Raw genomic sequence first — 20,993 nt, 5'->3', positions numbered from 1 at the left:
TAAACATGCTAAAAAAATAAAGGGTTAAGATTAATAAACATGATTAATCTGTACTGGATTTGGATCTAGATGAGTGTGAAAAAGAGGAGATCCCATAGAAAACTGGCTCACTCTTCTTTCTATCATAGCTCCACAGATCACGTTACTGGTTCCACTGGATTCAGTGGGGAAATTGTAAAGAATAAGTTAGTTAACATTTTTACAACAAATGCAAAACAACACAAAAATAGCAGGTTATCCCCTTCTCTATAGTAATTCTGAAAATAATAATAATAATAATAAAAGGTGCATAGCCAGAGGAAACAAATTCTTGCCAGTTGCAGAGAAAATAGAAGAACAACCTTTAGTCCAGCTTAACTTAAGTTTTATCTGTAGTTTTTTTTTCTACACAAGTAGAAAGAATCTGAATATAAGAAGATATATGGAGTTCCCATCATGGCTCAGCGGAAATGAATCTGAATAGTATTGATGAGGACACAGGTTTGATGCCTGGCCTCAATCAGTGGGTTAAGGATCTGGTGTTGCCATGATCTGTACTCTAGGTTGCAGACATGTCTTGGATCTGGTGTCGCTGTGGCTGTGGTGTAGGCCATTGGCTACAGCTCTGATTCAACCCCTAGCCTGGGAACCTCCATATGCCGAGGGTATGACCCTAAAAAGACCAAAACAAAAGAAAAAAAAAGGAAATACGGTTCTCTGAGATTATTAACTATAAGAAAAATATAATATTGAACTAATTTAAGAGTTATAAACCACTAAGTTATTCTAACAAAAGCTTGTTTTTCTTTTTGCATGTTTACTTTTGTAAAATTAACAAATAATAGCAATCTAATGAAAGACTCCAAAATGTCTTCATGAAATATAAGGAGACTTGGAAAGTTTTCTTCTCATGCCACTTTAAAAGATGGTGATTGTTAGGTCAGGCTCCTCTCTGCTAGCAAATACACAGCCCAGTCAGTGTAAGTTTTCTGTCTGTAGTTAAAATGACCATTCATGTTCCACACTTCTTTTCCTTCCTTTCCTTGACAATCAAATAGAAGAACCTAAAGAAATTTTTGTTTATGTCTTTAGGCATAAACATCAGAAAACGTTTATTTTTATACGTAAACAATGCTACATTTATAAGCAATTTCTAATAGTTACTGTGTAAAAGAATTCATGTGCTTAGTTTATATCCCCTCCTTTCAAACTCTTATCCATATTTCAAGTATAACAATTAAAGATTGCTTTTTAATAAGGGTAGCAAAGTAATATAACATTTATGGAGTGCTTCTTACAAAACTTTGGTAAGAAATTTATAAGCATTTTTCCTTTTCACAGAAGAGGGATCTAAGACAGATATTTCATAAACTGCATGTGATCATACAATGAGAAATCTAGTTTCTGAATATAAAAAAAGACTGACTCTAAGCTGACAGTCTGTGTGATACACACTCTCTCACAAAGTACCAGATTTGTTTTGGTTTATTGCATGTACGTATTAGTAAAAGTTACTATTATTTGCAAGTAACTGTATTTTGGAAAATAGCCCAATCAAATATGTCCAATTTTTATAATAATTTACTTAAATATTCAGTTGATCATCTCTTAGGTTAACTTAAATATAAATTGTTTATTCAGACCCTTTTTTTATTTTTACTTAGTAGAGCATAAAATATTGAGTATTCATGTTTTCAATTTCCAAAACACATATTCAAGATAATATTATATAAGGAAGATTACATGCACATCATTCCTTTAATAACACGCATTTCCTTTTGCATATAGTAGATTTTCAAAAAATATTTGTTCAGATAAATAACAATTTTTTGCTGGTCTTAAATTGCTGAATAAAATTATAAATGATTAAAACTTCATTATTGTAACAATAAATTTAACAATCTATATTTTTGATACCATAAAAGCACATACATTATTTGATTCAATTAAATATTTATTAATATCCCTCTCTTCAGCTGTCTCCCCTGCACCTACATCTTCTTGACATAAAATATGTTTATTTTGTTTATATTTTCTCATGTTTTATCTTTCACTCCAGTGGTGGTCCCAAGGAGCCCAAACAATTTGAAATCCTACTTTCAAATGATTACAGCAACATAGTGCCCACATTATTCTTTTCACTATGACGTATTCTAAGATTAAAGAAACTAAGGATCTAAAAGATTTTTGTATATATCAATTCTTTTTCTTTTCTCTCCATTCCATTTTATTTTGAGATAGTTTGTCTACAGAATAGCTGATCAATAGCACATTGAAACACTCCTTAAACAGATCCATCACTTGATAAAACCTGTTACAAATCCTCCCACTTTCCATCTTTCTTTCTTTCCATCTTTCTTTCTATCTTTTCTCTTTTTTTCCTTCCTTCTTTCCTTCTCTCCTCCCTGCCTGCCTGTCTGCCTCCCCCCATCTCCACTCTCCCCACTCCTTTTCTTTATTCTCTGTCTCTCTACTTCTGCCAAAAGACTGTAGTAGGCTGAGGCCTTATATCCCTTCACATCTAAGTACTTCAGCATGCTTCTTCCAAAAGCAAGGAAATTCTCCTGAAAAACCATATCAGTACTACCTAAGAAAATCAACACTAATTCAATAGGATTTACCAAATACTGATTATATTTAAATGTCCTCAGTTGTTCCCAAGATGTCCTTTTTAGGGGATAGTTGTTGTTTCAATTCAGGGACCAAGCAAGATTTACATAGTACATTTGGCTGCTATGTGTCTCAAGTCCCCTCCCTCGTTTCTTCATTGCATTTATTTATTGGAATTGTCCAGTCAAATTGCCCTGCAGATTATCCTGTAGCTCAGATTCTTCTGACTCAGGATAAAATTCAGGTGAAAGTTATGAAACACTTTCACATGGCAAAGATTATGATAGCTCCTCCGGAGGCCTATCAAGTGAGGCCATCCTACCATTGTCAATGCCAACTTTAATCTCTTGATGAAGATAGTGATGGCCAGACCTCTTCATTTTAAAAGCATATTTTCTGATTCAATTTTTTCCTGACAACTAGTCACCCATTGGCTTTCACAGTCATTGTTGATCAAGTCTGCATCCATTGTTTTGCTAAGGTAGTATTCAATTTTCTTTATTTCCTTTGTTTTTATTAGCTGGCAGTTTTCCTTAAAAGAGAGTTTTCTTTTTCTATTTTGCTTTCTGTCCAGGAAGTTTTTCCACGTTCACACTAATCTTTCCTTGTCCTGGGCATGAAATCCCCTATTTTTCTCCAGGCCATATGACTTCTTTTTGGAGGGGTTTATTTTTATTTATTTTTGTTTTTTGTAATGAGAGTTAAACGTGCTCTCTGCTTTTGAAATGCAACTACTTCTATATCGTTTTAATGTGCAGGGCAAAAAAATATGTATATGTGGGATTTATTTCTTAAGGTCTTTTACCTCTCCTTTAAAAAATACATCAAACAGTCTGTGAGAACAAAATAACATTATTTACACAGAGCTTTTTAGAAGTTCCTTTACAGGGACAGTATACTTAGGGAAATATCTTTCCTAATTTGTGGAGAATTGGCTAATAGCATTTAAAAATGGTAAATCAATGGGTGATAACTAAATCCAAATACTAACATTATTCATTTGAACTTGCAATGTTTAGGATTTCTTACCAGTAACAAGGGTTTTCATATATAATATTAAATATGCCCTTCCATTAAGCATCTGTCTTTAAAAGCAAATTAATACTCACTGCACTCTCACTCTCTGTTCTAATTTAACTCAAACTACTTATGATTATTGTGAGCAATTATTTTTAACAATTTCTTTCTAAATCCCATATGGTAATGATTAAAACTTGAAAGCTTTAAAATAAAAATATATATATATATTTTAACTAAGTTTAAGAAACCTGCTTTGGGCTCTGGTTGTCTCTTTATACTCCATCAAGCCCCCATGCAAAGTTCCCCAATGGGCTCATTTCCTTCTCAAATGAATGAGAAATTCTTCTTGTTTCTTTCAGCTCCTTTCGAAAAGAAAGGCTTTATTTTAAAAAAATTGATTTTTTTTTGAGATTACAAAATGCTGACATTTAGATATTCATTCAACACAAGTGATGTATTGTCCCTAACTTAGATTTCACTTGTTTATAAACTGATACATTCTGAATCATTCCAATTTTCATTTCACCTTTACTCTGTTGCCTCAGATTCTAATATAAAATCTTTCAAGATGGGAGGCCTGAAGCTATAAGGAACATTTATCATAAAAAATTTAAAAATCATAATATAGAACCCATTGATTTAGTTGATTTTCAAAATTGTACTCTTCATGAAATTGCCTCAGGTGTAAGCTCATAATTACAATATCAATTATAAAATCCCCTTGCTGAGTAAAATCAAAACAACCTAGTTGAAAACATTTAAACAAATCCATTTCTCCCATAAAATGGAAAAACATAGAAGGAAAACAAAAACAAAAAACCCTCTATTTTAAAGAATTATTTTTCGCAGAATGAAATTCAAATAGTTACTTATTTAAAGTATATATCTCTCACAAAACAGAAAGAGAGGAAACTAATGAAAGACAAAAATGGGTGGAAACTTTGCTACAAATCCTGCTGGTTTCTATAGTGTCTCCAATCCTCTCACAGGAATTTGAATTTTCATTGCAAGGATTGACCATTATCCTAAATGAATTGTAAGCTGTTTCCATTTTAAAACTCAGCTAGATAATTAGGCAAAGTCATAGCTATAGTAAATGTACATGTACTACTATGCTCTGTCTTTACTGTTTGATGCAGTGATTTGTAACTATTTGGATTGGAATCTAAATTTGCAAATGAGATGTTACGACTATATCAAAACATGAATTATTTTTAATTGGAAAGCTCAGAAATGATTTTAAAAATTGAAATAACAAATATACTCTTTTTATTAGAATAATTTTGCTAAACAGATTAAAAATACTAGCATTTAGTGGAAAATTATTAAATTATGAAAATAAAATGTAACTGCGGCTAGTCTGTTTCTGATCATGGTCTGTGCCCACGGGTCAGAAAAAAATTTTCCAGCACCGTGGGGTGAAGGGAAAGAAGCGTTTATTGAGATAAGAGACATTGCTAGCACAGTGCGAAAACTTCCTAGTAATCAAGGAGAGCTGACCCCCAGTGAGTGTATAGTTGTGTCTGTTTTTATGGCCCAGGGAGATAGGAGAGTTCTTAAGATAGGCCTGCTTATCTGCTAATTGGTTGGGGAAAGATGGGATTTTCTGATCCTCTTGCTAATTCATTGGGGGTGTATATTGCACCTATAGGGTTGGGGTGAGGAGTGCGCCACATACCTTTCCTAATGGGGGCAGTAGGAATAGGCCAGGTTGCTCAAAATGGGGGAGGTGGCATTACAATGAGATGGGTGGGCTGATGATAAGGTTCTAATATTCTTGTCTTGTCCAGAGGCTTTGTGTTCTATCTCTTAGAAGAGGCTTGAAGTCCTACAGGTATGATGACATTAACAAATAATTCCATTTAAGTTTTATGAAAATGTTTATAAAAATACTGCACACACTCTTTTCTTCTCCACTGTCCTATGTGTGGTTGAATTAGCTTCTTACCACATCTTCTCACAAGATTTTCAGAATCAAGCAATTCCTGGCCAAGAAGCAAAAGCAAAATCATTCCATTCCCCAAAGGATTAGAATGACAACTGGTAATAAAATCAGGTACAACTCCAGGAGAAGACATCGGAGAAGAACCAAGTCTGGTCTATGATAAGCCCCGCACATGAGGTGGCACACATACTTATGCTGTGTCACGGTCTCTTGCATTTTACCATATCACTCTGAAAGCATCACAGCCACAGATGGATATATTGGGTAAAGGATTATCTTTGTATCGAGAGTTCTACATAGTGCTTTGCCTCAGTAATAAATATGTGAAGGCCTCTTGTTGGGGAAAAAAAAAAGTTCTGCACAAATTTATTATTTCCTTTCCTTTTTTTGCTACAAAGGTCTGGTTTAATTATATTATTATAAATATAATATATGTCCTTTTAACTTTGAATTTGTTTAAATTTTTACTTGTAGTCTCCTATCTTTAAATAATCAGCTTTTGTAAATATTTAATGAATGTTTGAAAATAATTTTTTCTAACTTTTTAGAAAATATATTTCAAAGTGTGATAGTTAGTATAACCATAATAATTTCATTATTTAAGGAATTCTACATTTTGTCAATTTGACCAGTCATTGTGTCAGTTACAGAATAAGTATCTATTTCTAGAGATTTGGGGTTTCAGCATCATGTGTCAATAGATTGGAATTCTTAACTACCATCCTTATAATAAAAAAACCCAGAAAATTAAAAATCAATACTTTTTTGACCCATTATTAAAGGTAATGGGGAAATATGAAATCCCCAAATTTAGAGCAATGGTCACATCCAGAAAGGCTTAGCTCCAAAAATTTGCTTACCTGGAGAAGAAAATGCAAGAATCCTTAAGCTGGTGAAAACATTTAAGTGGTAATTTTGAGGAGCTACTACAGGCTGAGTGCAGACAAGCTTGGGAGTGAGAAACTCTTCGAGACTACAGTCATAAGAGGGCCTCCACACCTATTCATGCTTTTATTCCAGAAACCCACCAAGTTCTTCTGGTGAGAATAGGAGATAAATTTCCTTATGGAGCTAGTTGAGAAATTTGGAGAGTTACCCTCTGGAAAACCATCCAGAATCTTAACAAATGCCTACTATCCAAGGAAAAAAGGCTCATGAGAAGAAAGTTCAGAAAACTTTCCCCCGTTGAAGGGAGTATGGATGCAGGGAAAGCGCAAAATGATTTATTGAGTGTTTTGTCATGACAAAAAGTAAAATAGTATTCAAAAAACCAAAACAGTGGGGATATGTCAAAGGGACACAGGAACAAACTGAAAGAGCTCTCATTGGTTCTAAACTGGCACTGTTTAAGCAATAAAATAATTATAGTAGCTTTGGATTCCAACCCAAAGTATAAAAAAACATCCATGTGCTGGACTAATGTAAATAAATGATTGAATGAAAAGATACATGAGAGAGAATAGACAAATCTCATAAGCAGAAGAATTACAAATAAATTATGTAGCTCCTATTCCTTCAAAGGGGCGGAAGATCAAGTTCCACCTCTCATGTGTGAGATGTCTATACAATTAACCCTGAACAACACAAGTTTGAACTGCACAGTTCCAATTATACATGGCTTATTTTCAGTAGTGAATAGTACAATACTAAATGATTCAAAGTTGGTTGAATTCTTGGATGCAGAATCATAGATAAGGGGGAACTGAAGATATGGAAAAACGAGAAATAACACAATCCAACTATAAATTATAGGTATATTTTCAACTGTACTAAGGGTCAGTGCCACTTATACCCATGTTATTCAAGGGTTAACGGTAGTAACTTCCTACTAATGAATACATCATAGAAAGAAAGAAGAGAAGAAAACTTTCAAGGGGGAAAAAACCTACCAAACACTACCTCTTCCAGGAGAAAAAAGATTAACATCATCAGGGATAAATTCCTGTTAATAGCATATACCCTTGTTAACATGTGATGAGAATGGGAGTTTACCACTGTGGTCCTCCTCCCTAAATCCATAAACATTATGGAACTATGAGGAAAACATAAAATAAGCCCAAACTTAAAGACATTTTTTTTCATATACTTGATGAATACTCCTAAAATTATCAAAGTAATCAAATAAAGATAGAAAAACTAAGTGACTCATAATCTAGAGACTCCTGAGGAAACAAATATAATGTGATTTCCTGGATGAAATCATGGAGCAGAGAAAGGACATGAGGCAAAAACTAAGAAAATTTGAATAAAATATAAACCCTTGTTAATAATAATGGTTTGTTAGTTTTGATAAATGTAGTGATAAATTCAACAATAAGAGAACCTGAGTGTGAGGTTTATAGGGAGTCTAATATTTCTGCAACTTCTAAACATTCCTAAAATAAAAAATATATATTTTTTTGAAAATTGTTTTATTCTGTAGTTTTTTTTTTAAAAAAACAGTTCTATTTGCTGCATAAATATTTCAAGTGTAGAGTCTAACCTGTATCAAATTAAATGTCCTAATTTGTATGTATTGGTATTTTAAAATTGAATTCAAACTTGTCTTTAATCTTTCTTCATTTGACTTAGTCTTGTAGAATTTCATGGAATTTCTTTAAGTTTTGTCCCCAGGTATGGTATTTATTAACATATTAATGTAGTAGACATTGTAGAAAAAAGAAACTGTCCTTTGCTAGAATGATTAGTGGTGATTTACCAACTAAGAACAATAATGCTTAAAATTGTTCTAAAGGATCTTTTCCATTAAGATAAACATAAGAATGTAGAATTATATACAATGAATATATGAAGGCATTATGTACCCTCAAGAATGGTTTTATCTTCCTTTTTTTTGTTTTTTGCCTAAATGTTGATAATTAAATTTAGATTTAGGAATCCCAGTCTGAGAGCATAGTTCCTAAAAATCCTTAATTTTCTAATATTTTTATCTTAGAGTTTAAGAAGTATCTTTACTTTATGAACTATCATATTTTAAGTAGTTTTACAATACTGTAACAAAAGGACTAGTAGCTATTTCTTTATTTTTCAGTGAAAAAATGTATCTAGAAACTAGACCAGTATCAGTATCACCAAATACAGTCACACAAAGTACAACAAAAATTCCATTGTTCTAGGTATAAATGTTACATGCTTCTGTTGTTAAATCAAATGAAAATAATTCATGAAAAACATATTAGGATGACCTTGGAGATCCTAAAGAAATTTCCTACTATATCCTGCGGTCTTACATAGCATCTTGTCTTAAACTGAATATTCACTTGCTTCATGGGTGTTCCTTAACTACCTAACCAAATAATACAGATTGGATTTGATATCTACATTTTTAAAATTCCCACACATCATATTTTCAACAATCATATATTCAGTATAGGGTTTTTCTGTTTTGTTTTGTTTTGTTTTGTCTTTTTTCTTTTTGAGGGCTGCACCTGTGGCATATGGAGGTTCCCAGGCTAGGGGTCTAATCAGAGCTGTAGCTACTGGTTTATGCCACAGCGACACCAGATCCGAGCTGTGTCTGGAATTTATACCACAGCTCACAGCAACACTGGATCCTTAACCCACTGAGCAAGGCCAGGGATTGGACCTGCAACCTCATGGTTCCTAGTCAGATTTGCTAACCACTGAGCCACGACAGGAACTCCTTTTTTCTTTTTTCTTTCTTTTTTTATTTTTTTCCAGTATAGGTTTGAAAAATAGTTGTGAAGCTGAATTCAAGGGTAATATTCATAATGTTACGTAAATAAAATCACATTTATTTATAAAATTCCCTTACTTGCTTGTATCAGAGGTACTAATAAAAATTTTAACGTGACTGGACTGAATTTCTCATAGATTCTTTTGCCTACACAAACTTTGATAAATTTATTAATGAGCCATGAAATGTCCAAAAAGCAGATCTCCCAAAAAATAAGTAGCAAGCAAAGCCTGTATAATATATAAACTAGATAACCAGTTATAAGTAAATATATGTAAATCCTTAAAGCTTGACTGTGATAATCATAGATGCCTTTATTATAGTATCTTTTAATGACCAATTTATATTGTCTGAGGCTATATGGAAGTATATAGCTAGTACTAAAATAAATTTATAACTAGCTTCCCTTTCAGAAGTCAGTCTTCACATTGCTATCACATTGCTCTTCTTTAAAACAATTTTGTCATTATTAAAATAAGTCAGTTGAGGTATTGCCCTGTTCAAGGCAATCAAGGTTTAAGGGAAATCAAACATTATTAATACATATTTCTTGCCTTTATTAAAGTAATTCACTAGTCTCAGGTCTGCCATTGCCTAGTTAACTTTCACTTCCTTATCTGTATAATGGTGACTGTAATAGTACCTACCTGACTACCTCATTTTATAATTCATTCATTCATGTGCTCAAATTATTCATTTCTAGTTTATTTTTAATAGCAGTAGTATATTCCAGGCATTGTTTTCTTACTCTGAATATAACAATGACCAAGAGAGATAAAATTCTTGATTTTGTGAAACTTCTAGTGAATGAAACAGACAATATTCAAATAAACAAAAACTGTAAAATACAATGTTGGGTGGAGATAAATTCTTGGAGAAAAAGTCAGACAAACAACTGGACATTAAATATGAATAGAGAACTGTTTTCGAAAGGAGTGTTAAGGAGGCCTGTGTAAATGATACATAAATAAAATGAAGAATTAAGTGATGCTCACCTCTGTATGAGGAGCATTTCAGGCAGAACTAGAAAAATACAAAGGCTCTGAGATACAAACAAGCTTAGTATAGTATATCTTGTTTGAGCAACAAAATGGAAAGTCAAGATAGCAGGATCTAAATGAATGAAAGGCACAAGAGTGGGTGATGAACCCAATGTCAAGGCCAGAGCCAGCTCATACAAGCCTCAAGGGCCATGCTTAGAGATCTGGATTGTAGTCTGAATGGACTTGAAAGTCACAGGAGAGCTTCAAGAGGAAACAGTTCCATAATTTCACTTATTTTTTAAAGATAATTACTGTTGATAGGTATAGCACAGGCCATAAGTAATGGAGTTCTTGCTCACTACTCAATTTGGCTGCTTTGTGGAAAGCTTAATAAAACAACCTTTTATAGGAATGCCACTGTGACACAACAGGATTGACGATATCTCTACAGGGACAGGGATGTGGGTTTGATCTCCAACCCAGTGCAGTGAGTTAAGGATCTGGCATTGCCATAGCTGTGGTGTAAGTCACAACTCAGGACTGGATTGAATCCCTGGCTTGGGAAATACATATGCCACAGGATGACCACCAAAAAAAAAAAAAAAATTTTATAAAGACAACAAATTAGCAAAAGCTAACTTTGGTGATGCAATAAAATAGGGAAATTCCTGGGACATTTGCTATTACTGGACCCAAAAGCACAGAGAAATGGAGCAGTTAGTGAAATTGGGAAAGAAATTTGGAAAGAAAGTTATGTGAAGAATGCCTAATAAAAATGGAGACCTTAAATTTTGGTCAATGTGAGGTCAGTCTGCATGGAAAGACCTTGTGCCCAACTCTTCCCTATTACCAATTCTTGCTGATGCCCTACCTACCCACTCACCTATTGGTCACAGTCAAATGTAATCTAAAGTATAAGGGAGCCCGAGGATTCAGTCTCTTTAGGTCAGCCTTGAGAGGTGGAGAATGGTGATTGGTAGAAGATGGAAGATGTTCAATACTGGGGCAGGACTGAAAGAAGAGGACCTGATTACAAAAACTTATTAAGCTCTAGGCACTTTTGGTGGCTTCAATAAACATAGTAAGAATTAGGCGGTAAGAAGAGTGAAACAGTGTAATGGTCACACATAGAATGCACTGATGGGAAATGTGAAAGAAAGAGAGGAATCAAAGTTCACGGCTAGTTTTCAGTCCTTGGAAGGATGTGTGCTCTTTAGTGACATGGGAAGAGAGAAGATGTAGGAATGTCATTGATAAGGGAGGGAAAGAGAGAATCTCCTTTGAATATTTTATCTATACTTTATTTCTTTTTTGAGGCACACCTGGGCATATCAAAGTTTTTAGGTCAAGGGTCGAACTGGGGCCACAGCTGCCAGCTTATGCCACAGCTACAGCAACATAATGTCTGAGCCACATCTGTGACCTACACCATGGCTCCTACACTAATGCTGGATCCTTAACTCCCTAATTGAGGCCAGGGATCAAACCTGCATCCTCATGGACACTAGTTGGGATTGTTACCACTGAGCCATAACAGGAACTCCTGAATATTTTAACTCTAAATTAGACATCCAAATGGAAGTTCTGAGCAGGTGGTTGAATATTTTAGTCCATAGCTCAGCGGAGGGAATGGAGTTGGATATGTAAATCTTGGAGTCACAAGCAGATTGATAGTATTTAAAACTATCACAATGAGTATAAATAAAGAAGATAAAGAGCCCTAGGTTGGGACATTACAGGCATTAGGGATTGAGATGAGGCAAAAAAAAAAAATTTTTTTTTTGAAAAAGAAACTGAGAAGGAATATATATACATGATATGGGAGGAAAATCAGGTCCCAGAGCCAGAAAGCAAAGAACTTTGAAAAGGAAAGAATTCTTTTTAAAAGTAAAGAGAACAGTGCCTAAAATACAGTTGGAATGACAAAAAAATTTAAAAAATAAAGAGATTACCTACTATCATTATCACAAAGTTCACACTTTGGATTTAGCTAAATTATCTTAATCTAGTTTGTGGTTTTACCATATGCATCACCTGGGACCATTTAGCTAACCGTGGATTTCTTCAGAAGCATAATAGTGGAGGCTTGGGTTTAAACTCTCTCCTCTTGGATTTTAGGAAAGTACTAATAGGATTATGCATTTAAAAATTTTAGTTTCATAAAAATTTGCCACGGAATTCAAAAAAGTACAACTTATTTTTCATTTTGGAATTAAGATTAAATGTGTCATGGAAGTTGCCTTTGAGATGAAAAATGAATAGAATTTTGCTAAGCAGTGGGGAAAAGCAAAAATTTTGAGCCTAGGAAAAATACAAGCAAAGACTCAGATATTACAAAATATGGATTTCGTTTGGAAGAATAGCAAATTGTGACTTTTCTGGAAATTAGGTGTGAATAGTGAATAAGCCTGGAACTATTAGGAAAAATCATAAAAGACAGGCTAAGAGATTTGGTTTTTATATTGTAGACAGTAGAAGAACCATGCATAGTTGTTGAATAGGTGATTACAGGTCAGACTGGTCTTCAAAGATTAGTAAAGCTGTGGTGAGTAGGAAGTATTGGAGTAAAGAATAGTAGGTATTCATTCAATATATGGTTACAGGTTTAAATATTTTATTCACTTATTTTGGGAAAAAAAGTGACATAATATGTAGCACATTTCACTGGGCACAGGACTGCATGTTAAATATACAGCCTCCTGTTTCTCTATAGGCGAGAGTGGATCTTGAGTCAAGGCCTCTTCCAGCCTTTGTTATGAACATTTATTGCCTGATGGAATCAGAATTCTCTAGATGGCCTATATTCATGCATACCTGACAAAATATTCAAGAAATCATTTGATGTTTTCTTTCTTTTTTTTTTTTTTTGCATAAGATGAAGCAAGCACCATAGTAATGAGTTAATATGTAGTAAGCGGCAAAGTAACTCATTTTGAAGAGAGTGTAATCATATGACTAATTGTCCAAAAACATTAATACTCTAGCTAAGACCTTGTCCTTTATATATGGCTGATATATGAACAGGAACTTCCATTATTTAATAATTCTTTTTTTTTTTTTTTGTATTTTTAGGGCCGCACTCACAGCATATGGAAGTTCTCAGGCTAGGAGTTGAATCAGAGCTGCAGCTGCCAGCCTGCACCACAGCAATGAGGGATCCAAGCTTCATCTGTCACCTACACCACAGCACATGGCAACACTGGATCCTTAACCCACTGAGCAGGGCCAGGGACCAAACTGTCTTCCTCATGAATACTACTTGGGTTTGTTACCACTGAGCCACAGCTGGAAGTTCATGATAATTCTAATTTCTCCACACCCTCTATAACATTTGTTACTATCTGTTTTTTATTGCAAACACCCTAGTCAGGGTGAATTAGTATTTCATTGTAATTTTGATTTCCATTTCCCTAGTGACACTAATGATGTTGAACATCTTTTCATGTGCTTATACTATTTTCATTGAATATACTTTGGAGAAATGTCTATTTGAAGCTTTAGTTCATTTTAAATCTGGGACAGTTTTATTTTAATTATTTATTTGTAAGACTTCTTTATCTATTTTGGATGCAAATCCCTTGTTAGAGATTTTTTTTTCCCATTCTGTTGTTGGTATTATCACTATCTTTATGGTTTCCTTTCAAAAAAGAAATTTTTAATTTTGATAAAGCCCAGTTTACCTGTTTTCCATTTTGTCATTAGTGTTTTTGTTTCCTAAGATAGCATTACCTATCCCAAGGTCAAAATTATTTACATGTATGTTTTCTTCAAAGAATTTTACACTTTTAGTTAAATTTAGTATATAATCCAGTTCTAGTTAACTTTCTTTATATTATGTGAGTTGAGTATAAATTCATTATTTTTAATGTGGATATCTAGCTATCCCTGCACTTTTTTTTGAAAAGACTTTTCCTGTTGCTTAGTCTTGACATCTTGTTTAAAATTCAGTTGATAAATGTGAGGATTATTTCTGGAATTTCAATTGTATTCTGCTGGTCTACATGTCTATACCAATACCACACTGTCTTGATTACTGTCATTTTGGACTAGGTTTTGAAATCAAGAATTCTGAGTTCTCCAGTTTTGCTTTTTCAAGATTATTTTTGGCTATTCTTGTCCCTTGAATTCCCATATGAATTGTAGGGTCAACCTGTCTATTTCCACCAAAAATAACACAACTGGGATTTTGAAAGTCTTTTTATTAAATCTGTAGGTTAATTAGAGTATTATTATCTTTACAATACTAAGTTTTCTGATCCATGAAAATTGGATGTCTCTTATTTTAATTAAAAAAAAAACTTTTTCATTTTGTACTTTTCAATGTAAGTGTGATAGTTCTTTGGTTAAATTTATTTCTATATCTTTTTGATGCTATTTTACATGGAATTTTATTTTTAATTGCATTTTTGGCATTGTCTATTGTTACCATATAAAAATACACTGATTTTTGTATATCGCTCTAATATCCTGCAGAATTGTTCAATGTATTATTAATGCATAAGTTTATTTTTTTATTTTGATATTTTTTATTTGCATTTTAGGATCATACTAGCCTCACACAATGATTTGAGAGGTTTAAAAGAGTTTGTGAAGAACGAATATTAGTTCTTTAAATATTTGGTATAATTCACTGACAAAGCCACCTGGTCCTCATTTTTTTTTTGTAGGCAATATTTTAATTACTAATTCAATCCCCTTCCTTACTTAGTATAGATCTATCAGATGGGCTATTAAACTTTGAGTCATTTTCTATAGTTTTTATCTTTCTAGAAATTTTTTCATCTAAGTTATCTAATTTGTTGGTGTGTAGTTGTTCATGGTACTTCTGACAATTGTTTTTAACCTCTGTAAACCAGGTCATGATGCCCTTATTCTCATTTCTTCCTTTTTTTTTTTTTAGATTTTAATTATAGTTTTTTACAATGTTCTGTCAATTTCTGCTGTACAGTCTCATTTCTGATTTGAATAATTTCCCTCTTCTTCCTTCTATTCTTGATCAATCTAACTGAAGGTTTGTCAGCTTTGTTGGTCTTTTTAAGTATGCAATTTTTATATTTGTTGATTTTCTCTATAGTTTTATATTTGTTTCTTTCTGTTTGTTTACAGTTCAGTTTTCTCTTATAATTCTAGTTTCTTAATTTGGAATGTTAGTGATATGAGACCTATATATAAATTTCTATTTAAACACTCATTTAACTACATCATATCAGTTTTGGTAAAGTGGTTTTGTTTTCATTCTTCTCAAACTATTTTGTATTTTCCTTGTGATTTCTTTTTTTGATTTATTGCTTATTTGATAGTGTATAGTTTAATATCCACATCTTTGTGAATTTTCATAATTTCATAAAAATTCATAATTGCTGGAGTTCCCATTATTGCTCAGCAGTAATGAAACTGACTAGCATCCATGAGGATACAGGTTCAATCCATGGTCCCGCTCAGTGGTTTAAGGATCCAGCATTGCTGTGAGCTATGGTGTAGGTTGCAGACATGGCTTGGATCCAGCGTTGCTAAGGTGTAGGCTGGCAGCTATAGCTCTGATTCGACACCTAGCCTGGGAATCTCCGCATGCCACAGGTGCAGCCCTAAAAAGACAAAAAAAAGAAAAAAAAATTCATAATTGCTGATTTCTATTTAATTTCTTTGTGGTCATAAAACATACCTTTTCATGATTTCAAACAAGTTTATTGAAGTTTGTTTTATGGCATAAAATATAATCTTTCTGCTGCATAATATTTCATGTACACTTGAAAATAATGTGTTCTATTATTACTGTCTGGTAGAGTGTTTTTTAAATGTCTATTAGGTCCAGTTATTGTACTTTTTAAGTCTTTTATATATTGTTGATCATTTGTTAGTTTTATCCTTTGTATAAAGTGTGGTATTAAAATCACCAGCTGTTAACCTGTGAATTGTCTCTCAATTCTGTATGTTTTCTTAATTTAATTTGGAGAACTCTTTCTAAGTAGATATATAATTTTTATAATCCTTTTGTCATTATGAAATATCTCTATTGCAGAAATATTTTTTGTTTTAAAAGTCTATTTTGTGTGAATTAATGTTGCCATTTCAGTAGTCTTTTGGTTACCATCTTAGTCTTTTTAGGCTGCTGTAACAAAATGTCCCAGACTGAATAACCTATGAACAACAGAATATTTATTTCTCACAGTTCTGGAGGCTAAAAGTTTGATATCAGAGTTCCAGCATAGTCAAGTAAAGGCTCTCTTACAGGTTGCAGACTTCTCATTGTGTCCTCACATGGAATAAGCAGCTAGGGATCTCTTTGGAGCCTCTTTTATAAGACACTGATACCATTCTTGAGTTAAGACACTAATCCTTCATGTCCCAAATGATGAAATATGTCTCATGACTTAAACATGTCCCAAATGCTTCACTTACTAATATCGTCTACTTAACCTTTGGAGGTTAAGATTTCAACATATGTATTTAGGGGGGAACACAAACACTTAGGCCATGGCAGTTGCTACCTGAATAGTATATTTTTTTCCATTTTTTTTTTCGCTTTCAAACAATCTATGTCTTTTAATATGAAGTATGTCATATCTCTTGTGAAGTTGGATAATGTATTTTGGTTTTTTACCCTCATTTTGCCATCTCAGTAATTTAATTGGAGTGTTTAATTCATTTACATTAGTGTAATTCCAGAGATGATAGTATTTATGTCAACCATCTTGACATTTTCTATATGTCCTATGTTGCTTTTGTTCATCTATTCCTTGATTTTAAGAATTTAGTATTACATAGATAGTTTTTCATACATCATTTAAATTTCCATCTGTGTTTTTTTAATTACATTTTTTGGTTTATTTTCTCAGTGGTTGATCTGTAGAATACAATTAGCATCCGAACTCATAATACTCTAGTTCAGATCAATACTAAATTTCAATAGTATACAAAATTTGACCCAATATACTTCTCTTCTTCTCTTCCATTTCCAGTTCCATGTACTATTCTTGTCAAGTCGATTACATCTTAATACATTATATGAACATGAATACAGTGTTATAATTATTGTTTTATGTTGTTGCTTTTTAATCAGATAGGAGGATAAAGGAATTACAAACAAAAGTATGTTTGTACTCTTTTTTATATTTCCTTTTAGAATTACCTTTTATGACTGTCCAGTATTTCTTTGTGTGAATTTGAGTTGCTAAAGTTTCCTTAAATTCTAACCAGTAATTCATGGAGGTCTGTTAGCAACAAATTCTCTTAAGTTGATGCTAATTTAGAAGTGTCTTTATTCCCTCCTCATTTTTGAAGGATAGTTTTGCTGGATATAAAATTATTTGTTGACAGTCTTTTTATTTCTACACTTTGAAGATATTGTCTTGTTATCTTTACTTCTACACTCTGAAGAGATTATCTTGTTTTCTCCATGGTTTCTGATAGGAAGTCATTGTTTACCTTGCTAAGAGCTTTTTTGGGTGTAATAAAGTATAGCCTTCTCTTGGTGCTTTCCTAAGTTTCTGTTTGTCTTTGAACTTTATCAGTTTTACTGTGATGAGTCTAGGAATGAAGTTCTTTGAGTTTATCCTACTTGGAGTTCATGAAGCTTCATAAATGGAAATTGACATATTTCATCAAATTTGGGAAGACTTTGGTCATTATTTCTTCAAACAGCCTCTCTATTTCTTTATTTCTTTTTTGGAGGGGCACTACTGTTAATGTATATGGTGTCACACATCGCTAAAGCTCTATTCAGGTCTTTTCACTTCTTTCCTTCTTGTTCTTCAGACTGTGTAATCTCTGTTGACCTATTTTGAAGTTCACTGAGTCTTTCTTTTAGCATATCAAATATGTTGTTGAGAATCTTTATTACACATTTCAGTTATGTTTTTTAAACTCCAAATTTTTTTAGTTTCATTTTATAATTTATATTACCTTATTGATATTCTCTATTTGATGAGAAATTGTTATTATGCTTTAATTTTTAAAATATGGTAATTATTTGAACATATTTATGATGGTTAATTTAAGCCTTTGACTTCTACCTTCAAATTCTGGCCCTTTTCAAAACAATTTTTCATTGGCTATTTTTCTTATTGTTTTAAATGTGTGGCATCCTTACTATTTCTTTGTAAGACTTGTATTTGATGTTGAAAACTGGTTATTTTAGGTAATGTAACATAACCACTTTTCTTTCAGAGTCTTTCTCATCTCCCCAGAGTTTTTTGTTTTTTTTTATTAATGTGTATAACATGAAACTTTTTATGTAGAAATTGAAGAAATAGCAAGGGAAGGAAAAGAAAGTTTAGTGTTTTCATGTCAACCTGTTTCTGCAGTCAGTAATCATAATAGAGAAACATGCTCCCAATTATTTTGATAAATATACGTTACCTTAATAACCACAGCAACATTATCTCACCATAACAGGACAGAATTTCCATTTTCATGCCTGTAAGGGTAAGGATGACAAAGTGGTGAGAAATGAGTGTTGCTCAGCTTTGATCTTGAATGTGCTAAACAAAATCCATTGGAAAGTGAATGTAAATAATGCTATGCTATCATCACTGTGATCTGGGAGTTGAAAGTGCAACAGCTGTTGCTTCTTTAGCCACCCTTTAGAGTAATAGCTTTGTCCTTTGCAAAGCCAAAGGAAACCTAGCCACAAATAGTGTTAAGTCTTATTTCCTCTAGAAATCTATTTAATGTTAAGGAACAGGATTCTGTTTATACATGAGCAATCAGCTATATTCAATGAAAAAGGATGGCAGATTACCTCATGGACCTTAACGTTTTTTGTCATTAATTATTTCATGAATTCTACTGTAGTCAAGTAATTGCACTCTAAAATTTATGGTAACATGATGCTATAGATGTAGAGAAGTAATTGGACAATAGAAGAACTGTAAAGATTTTACAGTGATACACACACATACCCGATACATCAGTCTGGGTCCCACAGTAAACTCACAACACTCTTAATATAGACACTTTTATTTACAAAGAAATTAATTACGAAGGGTAGGTATTGGGAAATCACAAGGTCCAGTCAGTGTGCAGTGACCTGAGCCTTCCATGCTGAGGCCTGTGGAGAAGATAGACCTGAACATTCAGCAGCCTTGAGGAAAACAGTGAATCTTGTTTAACAGATTGAGCCAAACTGAGCCAGTCTATATGGAGGGAGGGCAGAGATTGCTTTGGCCTCTTTACTCTCTTCCAGCCCTCCAGACTTCTGCCAAGAAGCCACAGTCCTTACCCCCAACCCTAGCCCAATTAGTACCTGGTAAACACACACATGCAAACATATACACAAATACATACACATACAAATGTATACAATAACTTCCATCCCTCCCTTCCTTCCCTCTCATTCTTTCCTCCCTTTCCTCTTTTCCTTCCTTCCTTCCCTCCTTTCCCCCTTCCCTCTTTCCCTTCCCTCCCTTTCCTCCCTTCCCTCCCTTCCTTCTCTTCCTTCTTTTCCTCTTATTCCTCCCTTCCTTTCTCTGTCTCTATCTCTCTCCTCTTTAATTACATATTTGTGGGAGTGAACTTCAGCATAGTAAAAATGTGAACTTGGATAACTCACTGAAATCCTCTGAGTCTCTAGATTTAACAACTCTAAATGGAGTAATCACAACCGATTCACAGAAATGTTGAGATCTTAATGGCAAATATATAGCTATAAATTTTACATAGAGCACATGTTGTAGCAGAGGCCATATAAATAACTTTTCAGAGATTAAGCCCTTCTCAGTTGCATCATTTGAAACTATTTTCTCCCATTCCATAAGTTGTCTTTTTGTTTTCTTTTTGGTTTCTTTTGCTGTGCAAAACTTTTCAGTTTGATTAGATCTCATTTGTTTATTTTTCCTTTTATATCTGTTGCTTTGGGAGATTGACCTCTTTTCCCGTTTTATGTTCTTGCCTCCTTTGTCAAAGATTAATTGGCTGTAGGTGTCTGGGTTTATTTCTGGGTCTCTATTCTGTTCTAATTGTCTGTATGTGTGTTATGGTACCAGTACCACACTGTCTTGATGACTGTGGCTTTGTACTATTGCCTGAAGTCTGGGAGAGTTATGCCTCCTGCTTGGTTTTTGTTCCTCGGAATTGCTTCAGCAATTCTGGGTCTTTTGTCTTCCATATAAATTTTTGGATTGTTTGCTCTAGTTCTGGGAAAAATGTCATGGGTAATTTGATAGAGATTGCATTGAATCTGTAGATTGCTTTTGGTAGTGTAGCGATTTTTACAATATTAATTTTTCCAAACCAGGAGCATGGGATATCTTTCCATTTCTTTACATCTTCTTTAATTTCCTCGATTAATGTTATATAGTTCTCAGCATATAAGTCTTTCACCTCTTTCCCAGGTGTTTGATATTTTGGGGTGCAATTTTAAAAGGTATTGTATTTTTGTATTCCTTTTCTAATATGTGATTCTTAGTATACAGAAATGCGACTGATTTCTGAATGTTAATCTTATATCCTGCTACTTTGCTGAAAAAAATTTGATCAGTTCAAGTAGTTCTTGGGTTGAGTGTTTAGGGTTTTCTATATATAGTATCATGTCATTTGAATACAGTGACAGTTTTACCTCTTCTCTTCCTATTTGGATGCCTTTTATTTCTTTGGTGTCTGATTGCTGTGGCTAGGACTTCTAGTACTATGTTAAATAACAGTGGTAAGAGTGGGCATCCTTGTCTTGTTCCATATTTTAGTGGGAAGGCTTTTGGATTTTCCTCATTGAGTATTATATTTACTGTGGGTTTTTTGTAAATGTCTTTGATTATGTTAAGGT

General features: G+C 33.3%; 1 pseudogene; it reads left to right on the top strand.

The window, feature by feature from the left end:
- The first annotated feature begins 5,486 nt into the window (after positions 1-5,486).
- On the top strand, positions 5,487-5,714 carry LOC146407060 (large ribosomal subunit protein eL39 pseudogene; annotated as a pseudogene).
- The last annotated feature ends 15,279 nt before the right edge of the window (positions 5,715-20,993 follow it).

The sequence above is a fragment of the Sus scrofa genome, chromosome 1 (genome assembly GCF_054392235.1).
Source record: "Sus scrofa isolate SSC_HxYL_T2T_F1_AM1 chromosome 1, Sscrofa_HxYL_maternal_Yorkshire_Landrace_v2.0, whole genome shotgun sequence".
Classification (NCBI taxonomy): domain Eukaryota; kingdom Metazoa; phylum Chordata; class Mammalia; order Artiodactyla; family Suidae; genus Sus; species Sus scrofa.
The sequence above is the reverse complement of the archived record's forward strand: the minus strand, read 5'-3'. Positions and strand labels throughout refer to the sequence as shown.